This window comes from Miscanthus floridulus, chromosome 10 (genome assembly GCF_019320115.1).
Source record: "Miscanthus floridulus cultivar M001 chromosome 10, ASM1932011v1, whole genome shotgun sequence".
NCBI lineage: Eukaryota > Viridiplantae > Streptophyta > Magnoliopsida > Poales > Poaceae > Miscanthus > Miscanthus floridulus.
In genome coordinates, this window is record NC_089589.1 from 135,466,702 (window position 1) to 135,482,969 (window position 16,268).

Here is a 16,268-nt window from a genome sequence, read left to right on the forward strand (position 1 = left end):
CCACGTTCACGTTGCCGAACGCCCCACGACCATCGTTCTTGTTGCCGAACGCCCCGCGACCGCGACTACAAGCACAAGAGTATTCTATAAACTACAATTACAAGTCCAATTCACAAGAATATATACAATCCATCATTAAATATATAAATTCCATACACATTATTATCAATGTCCTAGAGCTAGTCTTTCAGTCTCACGAAGGTGTTGGTACTGAGGATTTATACCTAACTCAGACTCTCGGTCATGGTAGGCGCCTCTGACGTGTACAATCTGGTCCAATATGAAGTTGCAAAGGTCGTCGACGAGCTCTAAGAGTTGGTCATCCTTGTATGGGTCTCTTTTCATTCCTTTCTCTTCTCTCCACTACAAGAGAACAAGTTTTGGTTTAGTATTTCATACCATTTACGAAGTTTTTATACTATGGGTGAAGAGGTTCAAACTTACCCTTAAGGAGTGTCTCCTGTAGGCACCGGTGTTACTCATTATAGAACATATATAGTATCCACAATGTACACTCCCAGACTTCTGCTTGGGGCACTGTGTGTTTTGCATATGAAAATATTAAGTAATGCTTTTGATAGCCATGTAATGGAGTACTGAAGAAGTAAGTTACACTTACCGCACATAGTGTTTTTATAGCCAGCTTTTCCTTCCTTGCTGGATCATGCCTTCCATGATGATTAGTGACATAGAACCTAAATGCCCTATTCGAATTATTTTAGCAAATACAACTTGTTAGTATCCAAAAGTGAACATTACAAGTATGTATACAAACATATAAGCTAATGAGAATTGTCGATATGTATATGCCTTGAGAATCGATATGAAGTCTTTGTATGTCGCCGGGTCCTTATCTAATGAATCAAAGACCCATGCCATGCTCCTCCCGACATCGACGGCTATACAAATCCAGTGGTTGCTGCATGGATTTAATCATAGAACTAGATAAGCTCTTTTGCATCGAATAAAATATATCGAACAAAGCTTTAAGTATAGAGTTGAGCTTACTCGAAGTTGTATGGTAGCCATATAGTAGAGTGTTGTTGGAGATTTTTGAAAGCCAGGGCAATGTATGCCGTAACCTCAAGGGACTCTTCCCTTAGTTTCGCCGTACGGATGTGCTCTTTCTCCCGAAGAGTCTTTGCAGCAGCTAGCTCTTTGGCATCAAGTGTCCACCGTTTAGGGTAATTGAAATTTGTTTGGGCTATAGCTTGAGGGTCCACATACCCGACTTTTACACTTGGCATTTGTTTGACAATGTGCACTTGCATTCTACAAATCACGGCATGGGTTAGTTACAATAAAATTCAAAGATTACATTCATATCATATCGAGAGGACAAGGACTTACAGGCACCACATGTGAATTAGATTCATCTCCATTTCTCCTAAGTGAAAGCATGTTTGCATGTCATTGAAGTCAAAGACAGTTTTCCCGGCTGGGCTTCCAAATGTGCCGGTGGGAAAGTATGCTTGTATGATATTTATGCTCGTTGGGAGAACACGCAAGTGCCAATCATGGAACCTTCTCATTCCAAGTGGTAGGCGCTGGATGTCCCGGTTTGGAAGGAAGGGCTTGCCTCTTTCATATGTTTTTGGGCAATCCTTTGACCATTTGATGGCATCAACATTCGGATATTGCTTTGCAATTTGGTGGAGTTTGCTAGTGACGACCTCCTCAGAACCCCGTGATGGGACTTTTTTAACTTGGTTCTTAGGCTTGAACTGGTCATGGGAATACCACTTGGACACCGACGAGACATCTTTGATCGGAACATAAACTGGCCTTATGGTGATTGGATGCTTCTTTCGAAGTTCCCATTCAGGCACATCCTCATCTTCTTGTGCTGCAGCTTCTTCAGGAGGCACTCATTGTTCATGTATCGGCTGTGCTTGTTGAGAAGACTGTGGTATCTCATGATGCACTTGCTCGGTACGAGCTGGAGAAGGTTGTGGCATCTCATCAGGCACATGCTCGCTAGGAGGCAGGGAAGAATGTGGCATCTCAGGAATGTGGGGGTCACGAGACAGTGAAAATATCTCCCCGACCTCAACAACTCGCTCCAAATTTGGGAGAGGGGGAGGCGGCGAAGAAGCAGTCAATATAATGTCCCGTTTGTGCCAAAGGATGAACTGCCCCATAACGTCTCCGAGTAACACCAGCCCATCGGGAGTTGCGTAATCTATCCTCCACTGCATGAACTCAGGCTTCACTGTATGCACCTCGACCCTAGTGTAGTCCGGAGGTATCTTATTATTGTGGTGTAAGCCACCGGGAGGATGTGCCACACCCGTTGCCACCTCCATCATAGTGTTCTGCCGGCCGCTGAGCAACACCAAGGTGCAACTAGTTGGTTCCCGTATGCGATCGACTGGGGTTGTGGCTATAGTGGAACCTTGGCTGCTAGAAACTTTTGGAGGGCTGCCAACTAATGCCAGTTCTCCCGGCGGCATCTCTAATATCCGTGGCTCCGTAGATAGTCCTTGCTCCTCTAGCGCCTTCGCAACTAGAGCCTTCACTTGGAGCTCAAGACTAGTCTCCCGGTCTCGGCCATGTTTCTTGTACATGTGCTTGTCCTCTTCGAATCCTTGCTTCCAGGTCATCCTTTTCCCTAGTCCCCTGGTGCGGCCTGTATGCTCCTTGTTTCCTAAGCCAAGGCTAAGCTCGTCCCTCTCTCTGGAAGGATTGAATGAGCCTTTCTCTTTGTCTTCAACATATTTTAGTATCCTTGATACCGCCTCTTGGGTCTCTGGCTTATCAAACTTAAGATTATTGTCGGATGATTCTATACTCCTCGCATATATCCAGTTCCTTGAGCGTACCTTCAAATTTGTCACATCGATATTCCCAGCAGCTGTGGCCTCTTTGTCCATCTTCCTAAACTATTCTTCCTTGGCATAGTAGCCATCGGGGCCTAGATGATGGTGGTGTTTGTTCCTCTTCGTCAGCTTGGTGTTACGGGCACTGAGCTCCAATGCCTCCGGTGAAGTCTTCTGAGCCACGAGCTCCTCCCATTGACTAGGAGTTATTTTGCCGAGCTCGTTGAAGGGAGTTAACCCCTTTTGGATATACTTTGTGTTGAGCTCCGACCTCCAACGTCGGAATGACTCTCCCATCATTCTGATAGCATTTTTTTACCAATTCGTGCTTACCCTCTGGAAATCTAAAATTGACCTTCAGCTGCCTATCCCATAGTGCATTCTTTGTGTTCTCTGGTACCTCTTTCCAGTTAGGGATTGCTGGGTTCAATTTATCTCTTACTAGGGCCCCGATCGCATTATGGAATTTCCCTCTTAATTCCTTCGGCTCAAGGATCTCCCCTGCTGGCCCGACCTCCGTTATCACATAGCATGCCTTATCTGGATATAGATTTCCTTTTCTATCCCCTCGTTTCCTCTTAGGCTTGGTAGTCGTGGTCTTGTCTTGAGTTTGTGGAGCAGAAGCATCGTGATCCGTCTCTGTGGCTGTTGCCTCCGCTCTCCTTTCCTCTACTCCATCTTGTCCAGTGAGATGTCGCGGACGTCGACATCGTCTTTTCCGAGTTTTAGGAGGGACCTATATATACGATAGGTCAAAGTGTTAGCAGAGGTAACACAGCCAAAGCTTTAGCAAAATTTACAAGCTAAGGCTTTTTCCCTACCTCCTCATTCGGGTCAAAATCCTTGTCCAAATCTTCCTCCGTTGGCCTCCTTTTGGCTTCACGTGGGAAAGGATTCTCGGGACTTTCATATCCCTCTTCAGAGTCATCCTCTTCTTCTTCGCCTTTAGCAGACTCTCCTGCTCTTCCTTCTGCTCCCCCTTCCTCCTCGTCACACTGCTCCTGAGTTAGCTGGTCCTCTAGTGCTTGCTCCTCATTGGTTGGGTGCTCATCATGCTCAGGGCATCGGGCTGCACTGTCTGGTGTCCGCGACATTATTTCGTGCTTTGTTCTAATAGATGCAAGAAAGTGTGCTTTAGGTACGCGAGAAGGTATAAGAAATAAAAAAGGGCTATAAACCAAAGTAGTCCTATAAAACAACAATATATCAATGGTAGAGGCCTCAGAAACATGTCAATCATCATCTAATCTTGAACTTGGAGCATCAAGCCATCATAACAGAGAAGAGAGGAGAAGGTAATGTAGGGGCGGCTGCTAATGATGCCAAGTTCCTCACAAGTTCTTGATCATCAGCTCATATTCCATATAATGTATGGACTTGGACAATTTCATCATCGGCAAAACAAAGGAGATGAGAGGAGAGGGGAGATTTGGCAAAAAAACCAACAGCTGCTTAGCAAACAAAGTGCAGCAGCTGATGGACAAAGATAGGACAACAAGTCCTGGGCGAGTCCTAGGAGATTTGGCAAAAAAAGCAACAGCAGCCAACAGTTAGTAGCTAGAAGTAGCCACTTAGGAGTAGTAAGTAGAAAGTAGTTGAGTAGAGTAAGTGTAGCAGTAGAGTGGTAGTAGTAGAGTAAGAGCAGCAACCACTTAGGAGTAGTAGTAGGAGCATCACTGAAAGAAGAGCAGCAGTAGGAGTAGCAAGTACATGGAGGAGTAATAGGAGTAGTAAGAGGAGTAGTAGGAGTAGTAAGAGGAGGAGTAGTAGGAGGAGGAGGAGTAGTAGTAGCAGCAGCAACAACACCACTACACACCAGCAGTATATAAGAAAAAAAACAGAGAAGGAGTAGTAGTAGGAGCAGGAGGAGTACTAGTAGGAGTAGGAGTAGTAGTAGTACCAACAGCCACTACACACCAGCAGTATATAAGCAAAAAAAGCAGAGTAGTAGTAGGAGCAGGAGGAGTACTAGTAGGAGTAGTGGTAGGAGTAGTAGTAGTAGTAGTAGTAGTAGCAACAGCCACTACACACCAGCAGTATATAAGCAAAAAAAGCAGAGGAGTAGTAGTAGGAGCAGGAGGAGTACTAGTAGGAGTAGTGGTAGGAGTAGGAGTAGTAGTAGTAGTAGCAACAGCCACTACACACCAGCAATATATAAGCAAAAAAACAGAGGAGTGGTAGTAGTAGAGTAAGAGCAGCAGCCACTTAGGAGTAGCAAGTAGTAGTAGTGAGTAGAAAGTAGTAGAGTAGAGTAAGTGTAGCAGTAGAGTGGTAGTAGTAGAGTAAGAGCAGCAGCCACTTAGCAGTAGAGTGGTGTAGTAGGTGCTATAATGACAGATTATATATAAAAAAGAGTATTAGCAGTGGTAGAGGCCTCAGAAATATGTCAATCATCATCTGATCTTGAACTTGGAGCATCAAGGCATCATAACAGAGAAGAGAGGAGAAGGTAATGTAGGGGCGGCTGCTAATGATGCCAAGTTCCTCACAAGTTCTTGATCATCAGCTCATATTCCATATAATGTATGGACTTGGACAATTTCATCATCGGCAAAACAAAGGAGAGGAGAGGAGAGGGGAGATTTGGCAAAAAAAGCAACAGCAGCTTAACAAACATAGAGAGGAAAAGGTGTAAAAAAAGCAGCTGCTACTTCCCAAAAAACAGCTGACTGCTGCCACATGGTTGGAAGACCCTTACAGATTAAAATCGGGTAACTTAGATGTGGTAAATAATGGATTAGAGTAGAGGAGGAGTAATAGTAGATAGAGTAATAGTAGAGGAGTAGAGTAGAGGAGGAGTAGAGAAGTGTAGCAGCCAGTAGTTAAGAGTTGCAGCCAGCAGCTAGGGAAGAGAGTAGAGTAGATAGAGTAATAGTAGTTCAGTAGAGTAGAGTAGCAGTAGTAGTTTAGTATAGTAGTAGTCGTTGTCTTGCCACTTGCACTTAATAATAGCCACAGCATAGTCGGTGCCACTTGCTATTATAGTAGTAGTCGTCATCTTGCCACTTGCACTTAATCAATTTGCTATTAGTCTTGCCACTTGCTATTTAGCTAGTCTTATCTTTACCTATAAAAGAAATTTAGCAGGTCTTATGCCGTGTAATACATCTTAGGCACCAACTATGCTGTGGCTAGTCTAAAAGTACTACTAATAGCAAATTGATGAAGTGCAAGTGGCAAGACTACTACTACTACAATAGCAAATTGATTCGTGCCAGCCAGCAACAAAGCAATAATATAAGCAAGCATGTTCTAGCTTCACAAAAGAACATAGTCGGCCTAAGCAAGATCAACAAACCAGAAAGAAAAACCTTTACTAGATTAAATTTGCAGGTGATCACTTAATAGTTTCATAAGCTGAACCTCTACACAACAGGTTTAGTGTATTAACTTAACTCTATGCTAACCATTAAAATATTTGGATGGACATAACAAAGCAAGGATCACTGAAAGCAACAACCACTTAGGAGTAGTAAGTAGAAAGTAGTTGAGTAGAGTAAGTGTAGCAGTAGAGTGGTAGTAGTAGAGTAAGAGCAGCAACCACTTAGGAGTAGTAGTAGGAGCATCACTGAAAGAAGAGCAACAGTAGGAGTAGCAAGTACAGGGAGGAGTAATAGGAGTAGTAAGAGGAGTAGTAGGAGTAGTAAGAGGAGGAGGAGTAGTAGGAGGAGTGCTAGGAGGAGTAGTAGTAGTAGCAGCAGCAGCAGCAACAGCCACTACACACCAGCAGTATATAAGCAAAAAAATAGAGAAGGAGTAGTAGTAGGAGCAGGAGAAGTACTAGTAGGAGTAGTGGTAGGAGGAGGAGTAGTAGTAGTAGCAACAGTCACTACACACCAGCAGTATATAAGCAAAAAAACAGAGGAGTAGTAGTAGTAGGAGCAGGAGGAGTACTAGTAGGAGTAGTGGTAGGAGTAGGAGTAGGAGTAGTAGTAAGTAGAAAGCAACAGCAGCCAACAGTTACTAGCTAGAAGTAGCAAGTAGTAGTAGTAAGTAGAAAGTAGTAGAGTAGAGTAAGTAGAAAGTAGTAAGTAGAAAGTAGTAGAGTAGAGAAAGTGTGGCGGCGGGGAGGAAAAATTGGAGAGGCACTAGGGTTTTCCCAAATCTGATCTGACAGGTGGGGTCCACTAAATTTTAGGCGCCAATTGAAGTAGAGTGCGGCGGCAACACTGCTGGCCCTCTAAACTTTAGGCGCGAATCGGGCTAAGCATGGGTACGCAGGCCCAATCCAATGTGCCGACCTACCGGCGGACCTAGTTAACACGATTTACCGACCGATCGTCTAACGGTAAACCAAAGCAAAAATACTGACCAACCTTCAGACGAAAAAATAAAATATAGCGACCAACCGTACGTCACTAATCTATACCGACCGATAGTATTTTTACCGACCCTATGCCCAACGCCAGTTTGGGCTATGGTATAGTGCTTGGAGGTCGTCAGGTCGATACATAGCCAGGGATGATGCAATCTTCAGGCAAGCATATCAGTTTCCGTTGTAACGATCAACAGCGAACAGGCAATGCATGGAAAATGATTCATGCAGGGGCCACACAGGATGCATGCCACCACGCATGCATGCAGAGATATCTCCTGCACCTTGAAGTTGCAGACCTTGCCACCACGGCACCACCCATGAGATTTAATCTGGCTGGTTATGAAGAAGGCACGGCGGTGTGTAGCCTCCCAGCACAGGCACACGGCAGATCGTATCTTAATTTGGAATGGCCGGCCTCATGCAGAGTTGTGGACGATGCCTGTCCACAGGCCTAACTTCACACAGATACAGATCACGACGGAACATGCTGGCCGCAGGCGCCGACTTGCATGTACCGATTGGCTGATTCGCTCACTTGAAACTTGAGTTAGAGGCGTCACATGCAGGTTAGTGTTTGGTGCCCCCATTCGAATCCGATGCAGCTTGTCTTTCCACATCGATGCTCAAACTCTGGCAGGCAGACTAATGCACTCGCGAGATTCTCATGCCTACCAGAACAACTTCTTCACCATCCGCAACACAGCTGAAGCCATCTTTGAATGGCATGCAAGTCGCCTGCCGCTGGATCGGACGCTGGTAGGAGAATTGGAACACGCCAAGGAGAGGAACGGGAGAAAAAGCGATGTCCTTGGTTAGATTAGATGGGTTCTTGGGAAAAAAATAAAACACGGCAATTTTGGTAAATGATTTAGGCAGTTGTTTAATTTAATTTATATAATGGCAATGGTGGGTAATTTTTTAAAAAATCAAACTGATTGATCCAATGGTTATTATTGCTAGTGATGATTAAAGCTTATTAAATTGATGGCTTGATGTTTCTTATTATTGTGAGAATTTTTAGGATTTATCTTTTTTTCTAGCGCGTCTGGTGAGAATTAACATGGTGCCTCCATTGGGGCCTCCAATTAGTAATAGTAAGATAAGATGGTGTAAAAAAAATGCCTAAGAGATAATAGCACAGTTGTCTTATATCTGTGGATTTAAAAGTATTACTTATTATTCATATACTGTAAATAAATTTGCTTAATAAAACGTGCGTGTCTCGTGCATTTTGAATGGTGTAAAAATTATTATTCATATACTATAAATAAATTTGTTTTATAAAACATGCGTGTCGCATGTGCATTTCTACTAGTATTCATAAAAACGACAATAGGAATATTACATATCTATTATATTTTATAGTTTTCATAAAATTTTAAAACTATAACTTCTGATGCCCATGACAGTATCCTACTCCATTTAGTCTATATCGAATTAAAATACTACCTCGATAAATATTTTTTCCGTTATAAGGCACAAAACTATTTACTCAAAGATATATCGTAACTTTAATTTGCATAATATTCATTTATTAGTAGAGTTAAAATATCGATTTTCAGCCCTTATCGTAGATTGCACTGGTATATATACGTACAACTTGGAGATACATCTATTATTTAGATTAAGATTACATTGATAACAAATTGCTCAAAGTTTCAACTTATGGTTTTGATTAGTTGACCAGCGATCTTTTTTCAAACTGCGCCTTGCGTCGTCTCCCGTGAGGCGGCTCGGGGCGACGCGCCTCCGCCGTCGAGACCCTCTCCTCCGGCTGCTCCTTGCCACCGCCGCCGCTCTCCGGCGAGCGGTGGCCGCGGCCGCCGTGGCGCTAAAAAAGGCAGCCATTCCCATTCTTCCTCCACCCATTCCTCTGCTCTGTCGCCCTCCCCAAGCTCCTCCTGCAGTCGTCGGTCAGCGCCCAGATCCGTGCCCCCGACACCGGATCCGGCGTCTCCAGCTCGGGTTACGGTGCCTCCGGTCAGACCTGGCCGTCTGGTGCCGGAACTCGCGGTGGTGCCAGGGTCTTCACGGTGGCGCGACACACAGGAAGCGCGAGGTCGGCCCTCACCCTCCTGCGCCGAGGCCCGCGCGGCCACGCACGCAACCAAGAAGTGGCGCCTGAAGGCCCCCCGCGGCCTGCAAACGGCCCAGGTCGTCCCGCGGCGACTGGAGGCCCAGAGAGTCCCACGTGTCTGCCGTGCGCGTTGCAGCTTGCTGCAGGTGGCCCCGCATGGCTCCCATGTGCTGCGGTGACTTCCTAAGCCCGCGCGGCCACCTCGTGCCTGAAGCTCCCCGGCGGCCAGCGCCTTGAGCAGCCGCAGGTGACGCAGGAACCTGGTGCAGTTGGCTGCTGCCCACCTACGGCTGGCTGCAGCCAGCCAGATTTGGCTGTAGGACGGTCTGCTGCCCGCCCGACATGGCTGGACAGCGCTGTGGTGGCTGAAGTGCGGTGCTCGCGGGTCTCATGATGAAGCAGCGGACGGTGACATCTTGGACGCCACATTACCTCCTTGGAGGCGTCGTTGTTGAACCCCATGCTTCTGCGCTGGCATCGCCAGATTCTGGGTGTAAGCCCTGCCTTAGACGCCTCTAAGGCCAGCGGCGATGGCGTCCAAGGTGGTACCCTTTGACGTTACCCCTTTCTGAAGGCGTCGCTGAAGAATCTCCTACGACTTCCATGGTTCTTGTCGTGCTGTCGTACCTATGTGTGCCTCGATTCTACTCGCTTTGGTTTGTCCTACAGCTATTGACATTGCCGTTGTCATCTCACTTTCGTAGTGGATGTTTTGCAGCTATCATTCTTTGGCGGATACTTTTCTGCCATCGTCGTTGGTCTCCTCTCTGGCATATGCGTTGCTGTCGAGAGTGTGATGGCCGTTCCTGTTGCGGATACTTTGCCGAAGGGGGCGTCTTTGCCGATTGCGAAAAAATAGTTGACCCACGTCTGATCTAAGTTCTAATAAAAAATAAAATTTGTTTCTAATCAAATTTACGTTAACAATTTAGGGACGAGGATACTTATTTATTTGAAACCTAATATTATAGTTATTATTTGTTTTCAGTCTTTTATAGTATAGATAAGAAAACAGAAAAAATAAAAAGCCGGAAACGCCGAGCGGATACAAAGAAAACATAAAAACAACGGAAGATCGTCCGAAATGAAAAACAAAACAAAAGACCAAAGGAAAAAAAAGGCACAAAAAGCTATGAGAGAATTATCTATTTGCCATTAAAACAAATCTCTTTCGTACAAGGCACTGAAAATTTTGAACTTCCTTATCTAGCATCAACTTGAAAATTCTTTTTGTAAGCACTGAAAATTTTGAACCTGCTTGTCTAGCACCTATTTGAAAATTCCTTCAGGAAATGGTGGACCCTGTAAAGAGAGATGGCAACCGTGACCGCCTATCTTGGCTCATCACGTATCCGTGTTGATGTATATATAGTTGTTACAAGACTTGGATTACAAAGTAGTTAGCTGGGGAGATAATGATCTCACCTCTAGATCGAACAACCTGATTCTATCCCAACTGAACTACAGCCAACACGCGTACACGATCACGGTCATATGCCGTGTTACATGTGTGTACGTTTACAAGAAGATATGTCATGTTTCTTAACACCCCCGCTCAATCTATACTTGTCTTCTCTACAAGATTTAGATTGTTCTTGAACTCTTCAAACTTCCTCTGCGGCAATGCTTTAGTAAAGCCATCTGCAACTTGATCTTCAGTAGGCACAAACCTTATTTCTAGTTGTCTTCTTGCAACCCTCTCACGCACAAAGTGGAAATCAATTTCTATGTGCTTAGCCCTGGCATGAAAAACTGGATTTGCTGCCAAGTAGGTTGCTCCAAGATTATCACACCAGAGACGGGGTTTTACTTTCAGTTTGATCCCCAGCTCACCAAGAAGTTGTTCTACCCAAATCATCTCAGCTGTTGCATTTGCCATTGACTTGTACTCAGCTTCAGTGCTAGACCTGGACACTGTAGGTTGCTTTCGAGCACTCCATGAGATTACATTCGATCCCAAGAAGATTACAAATCCACCAGTTGACCTTCTGTCATCTCTACATCCTGCCCAATCTGCATCTGAAAACCCACTAACAATTAATGGTGACTTCTTTCTAATCAACAACCCTGTATTCATTGAAAACTTTAGATATCTAATGACCCTCTTGACTACTGACCAGTGAGTTGTAGTGGGTGAGTGCAAATGCTGACAAACTTTGTTAACGGCAAACGCTAGATCCGGTCTAGTAAGAGTGATGTACTGCAATGCACCAACCACACTCCTATACCTGGTGCTATCTTCTGGACCGAGTAAATCTCCATCTCCTTGTATCATCTTTTCTGCGAGAGCCATAGGAGTAGCAACAGGTTTGCAGTTCGACATTCTTACTCTGGATAGAATGTCTTGAGCATACTTCCTTTGGGTTAGAAGCAAATCACCACTCGATTTTCTCTCCACCTCTATTCCCAGGAAGTAGTGCAAATCTCCAAGGTCCTTGAGTGCAAAATCCTTCTTAAGTGCCTGCAACAGTACCTTGACAGCATCTTGTGATGAGCTAGTTACTATTATATCATCCACATAAATCAACATATATATCTCTACACCCCCTTTACTATAAATAAAGAGTGAGGTATCTAATTTGGAGGGAACAAACCCGAGAGCAACAAGTTTGGAGCTTAGTTCTGCGTACCAAGCTCTTGGAGCTTGTTTCAATCCATAGATGGCTTTCTTGAGCTTGCAAACAAAGGAAGGACATTTTGGATTCTCAAACCCTAGTGGTTGTCTCATGTAAACCTCCTCTTCCAGAACACCATGAAGAAACGCGTTCTGAACATCTAGCTGTCGTAGACACCATCCACGTGCCACTGCCAAGGATAGTACCAACCTCACAGTTGCAATTTTGAAAACTGGACTAAATGTATCCTCATAGTCAATCCCATAACGTTGCTTAAAGCCTTTAGCAACTAATCTCACCTTATACCGATCAATTTGACCATCAGCTCTCTTCTTTATTTTGAACACCCACTTACAATCTATAATATTCTTCCCTTGTGACGGTGGAACAAGATTCCAGGTGCCATTTCTTTGTAATGCTTCATACTCATCTTGCATTGCTCCTTTCCACTTGGATGATTTCAAGGCTTCCTCCACAGAATTCGGCTCATCAGAAGTGCAGATGTTAGCATAGCGTACTGTGCCATCAGTGTAAACCTTTGGCTTGACAATACCGCTTTGAAGACGCGTCTGAGGTCGAGACACCGTGGGGTTGTGTCCTGCTGCATCATCAATTGGAGCCGCCTCGCTGGACTCAGTCACACCAGATCCAGAGTCATCGGCAGAAGATCCTTTGGTCGGTGGAGTCGGTCCCGTTGTCGCGACGCACTGGGAGACAGGCGTAAGTGCTGAAGTCGATCCTGCCCCCCCACGCGTCGAGTCTGGAGAGGCCGCCGAAACCTCGGACGCAGATTCGACTAGCGACGCAATCTCTGTCGGAGGAGCATCCTCGGATCTTGAGCTCAGATTCACTGCGGCTGCTAGATCCATGGCCTCATCATCCTGTATTTCCTGAATAACCTGCACATCATTTGATTCCTGTGTTTCATCGCCATTAGTTGCAACAGCAGGATTAGTAACATCAGGAACATGACAATCTACTACCCCAGGAACAAAAGGATTTAGGTTTTCAGGAAGGAGGGACACTTCATCTCTTAACCGCGCACCGGCATTGGGATGCAAGGATGAGAAGGGAAAAACATCCTCATCAAACACATCTCGTGAGATGTAAATGCGACCTATTTTAGGTTCATGGCATTTGAAGCCCTTGTGAAGAGAACTGTAGCCAAGAAACACACATTGCGTCGACCGGAAAGATAGTTTTCTTGCATTGTATGGTCTCAAATTTGGCCAACATGCACACCCAAACACTCTAAGAGAATCATAATGAGGTTTTTCTTTTAATAGGAGCTCGACAGGAGTTTTATTCTCTATGACTTTAGATGGAAGAATGTTGATGATATAGGTAGCAGTAAGAAAGGCATGATCCCAAAATTTTAGAGGCATAGATGCTTGGGCTAAAAGGGATAGACCTACTTCCACTATATGCCGATGCTTCCTCTCAGCTCTACCATTTTGTTGGTGTGTATGAGGACAAGAGACTCTATGGGAAATTCCCAACTATTGGAAGAAGGAGTTCAATCTCTCATACTCACCCGCCCAATCAGTTTGCATATGCACTATCTTCTTGTTGAATTTTCTCTCCATGAGATTTTGAAAGTTTTTGAAAACGCGAAACACTTCGGATTTGTGTTTGAGGAGGAAGATCCATGTGTATCTACTATAATCATCGATGAATGAAACATAATAAGCACAATTTCCAATAGAAATAGGGGCAGGCCCCCACACGTCCGAGTGAATCAAATGAAGGGGAGCACCGCTTTTATTATTCAAGCTGGAATTGGGAAATTGACGACTCTTTGCTCTTTGGCAAGAGTCACACACCAACTCAACATCACGATCTGAAGAACAAGGAAGCAAATTGTTTTTGATAACTCTCTCAACAATAGGAAAGGACGCATGACCCAAATGACTATGCCATCGCCAAGTGGATGGTCTACTAACACGACAAGCCTGCTTATGATGCTGTGCTCCTGCCTCTTGAGACCTCAATGGATAGAGGCCGCCCTCACACTTGCCGCGGTGAAGGGTTTTCTTCGTAGCCCGATCCTTTATGAGAAAATAGTGAGGATGAAATTCAATGTAAGTGTTATTGTCGGATGTGAGATGATGTACAGAAACAAGACTTTTGTTTGCACTTGGAACATGAAGAACATTTTGTAGATGCAAGGGCTTAATTGGGGTATGTAAGATTGCATGACCAATATTACTAATCTGCATACCTGATCCACTAGCAATGTGGACTTGATCGGTGCCCTTGTACTTGTCCCTCACGGAGAGCTTCTCCAGCTCGGCGGTGATGTGATCCGTAGCCCCGCTGTCGATGTACCAGTTGGTGTCGACGCCGTAGTTCACCTACGCCGCCCCAGCCATCTTGGTGTAGGGCTGATAGTCCTCCTCAAAACGATGCCAGCAGACATCAGCCTCGTGCCCTTTCTTCTTGCACACCTGACAGATTGGTGTGGCGGCTGGTTGTCCACCGGTAGAGTTGCCGGAGCCATGTCCACCGAAGCCTCTACCCGGACCCCCATGGCCACGACCATGAGGACCCCCGCGACCATGAGATGTTGCATTGACGAAGGAGTTGTGGCCGTGGTTGCTGTTGTCCTGGAGCATCTGAAGACGCATGTCGTAGGCGAGGATCTGGGCGTAGAAATCACCCAGCGTGATCGGCTCTGTGCGCCCCAAGACGGAGGACACGAGCGGATTGTAGTCGAAGTCAAGGCCAGTGAGGATGAACGTCACCAGTTCATCATCCCCAACTGGCTTCCTGGCGACGGTGAGTTCATCACCGATCGCCTTGACCTTGGCATAGTAGGCAGCAGCAGACTGGCTGCCCTTCTTGCAATTCGCAAGTTGCATGCGCAGATTGGTCACGCGCGCCTGTGACTAGGCCGAGAACATGTTCCCGAGCGCCGTCCAGACGGCCGCCGCGGTGGTCTTGGTCGCCACCTGTGCGAGGACCTCCCTTGAGAGGGAGTTGTTGATGTGGGCGAGGAGCAGCTGGTCATCCTTGACCCACTTCTCGTACTCAGGGTTGATGGCAGTGAACTTGGTCTTGTCCTCCTCCTTGACAAGCTCGATGGTCATCGCCGGAGCAACTTTGGATCCATCTAGGCATCCTTCAAATTGCGCCGCGCGGATGCCGGGTATGATCTGCGCCTTCCATAGGAGGAAGTTGTCGCGAGTGAGCTTCTCGGAGATTGAAGGGCCAAACGGCGAATGGTGGGAGTGGTTAGAGGAGGAGTATGAAGACGACGCCATGGCTAGATGTATCTATGGAAGAGTAGCTCTGATTACCATGTAAAGAGAGATGGCAAACGTGACTGCCTATCTTGGCTCATCACGTATCCGCGTTGATGTATATATAGTTGTTACAAGACTTGGATTACAAGGTAGTTAGTTGGGGAGATAATGATCTCACCTCTAGATCTAACAACCTGATTCTATCCCAACTGAACTACAGCCAACACGCGTACACGATCATGGTCATATGCCGTGTTACATGTGTGTACCTTTACAAGAAGATATGTCATGTTTCTTAACAGACCCGCCCCACCATGATGTAGCCCTAGATCTCGTGGCCGCCGATGCTCAATCTGTCGGCCCAGTTGTTTTCGTACCCGCAGGTCGTTCGCCTGCCGCAGGGGATGCCGATGCCATTCCGGGGAGCGAGCGATGCCGCCCTGCCCCGTCTGCCATGCGGTGGCCTGGCCAAAGTTCTGGCAGGTGAGCTTGCCCCGCCGCGGCCTGGCACCTGCTCCAACGCCGGTGGGCGAGGCCGCCCCCGCGCCCCCAACGTCGGCCGGCGAGCCCGCCCCGCCGCCACGTCCCCCACTGGACCCGCGCCTCCATCTGCCACCATGGGGCGAGCTGACACCAAGCCCGCCGCGAGAGGCCGCCATGATTTCCTGGGCGCGAGTTCCGCCCATGGCGAGCAGAGCAGCTGCGTGCAACCAAATAAAACAGATGGGCATTTTGGTACCTCTAATTAAAAACTTACATGGTTAAGGGAGTTAACTAATGGATGGATGGTTGAAATGGACGACAGTACCATCTACGGAAGAAATTTTTAATTTGGTGTCAGATAAGGAAGTTCAAAATTTTTAGTGCCTTATATGGATGAGCGATTTGTTTCAGTGCCAAATAGATAATTCTCTCAAAAAGTGTTACCATAATATTTCCACGATGATAGATTCCTAAAAAACTCACAAACAAGTCACAAAAAGTCTCAAAAAAAGAAACAACGAACGTTGGCCGCCAGTGCCACGACGTGCGTCCACGACATCTACATCAACGCTAGCATCGGCCACACCTACAAACTAAAGGTGTTGCCATCTTGCTAGATCCCGTAATTACAATTTAGTTTCCCTCCTAGGATGTACTATATTTGGCCGTCCCATAATTACAATTTAATTTGTCTTCTCCAAGTACTTATTT

General features: G+C 46.0%; 1 non-coding gene across 1 annotated transcript; it reads right to left on the reverse strand.

Moving 5' to 3' along the window:
• Nucleotides 1-14,455: 14,455 nt before the first annotated feature.
• On the reverse strand, nt 14,456-14,594 carry LOC136490454 (small nucleolar RNA Z247). The gene has a single exon (XR_010767735.1). It is a non-coding gene; the product is annotated as a small nucleolar RNA Z247 (small nucleolar RNA).
• Nucleotides 14,595-16,268: the final 1,674 nt, after the last annotated feature.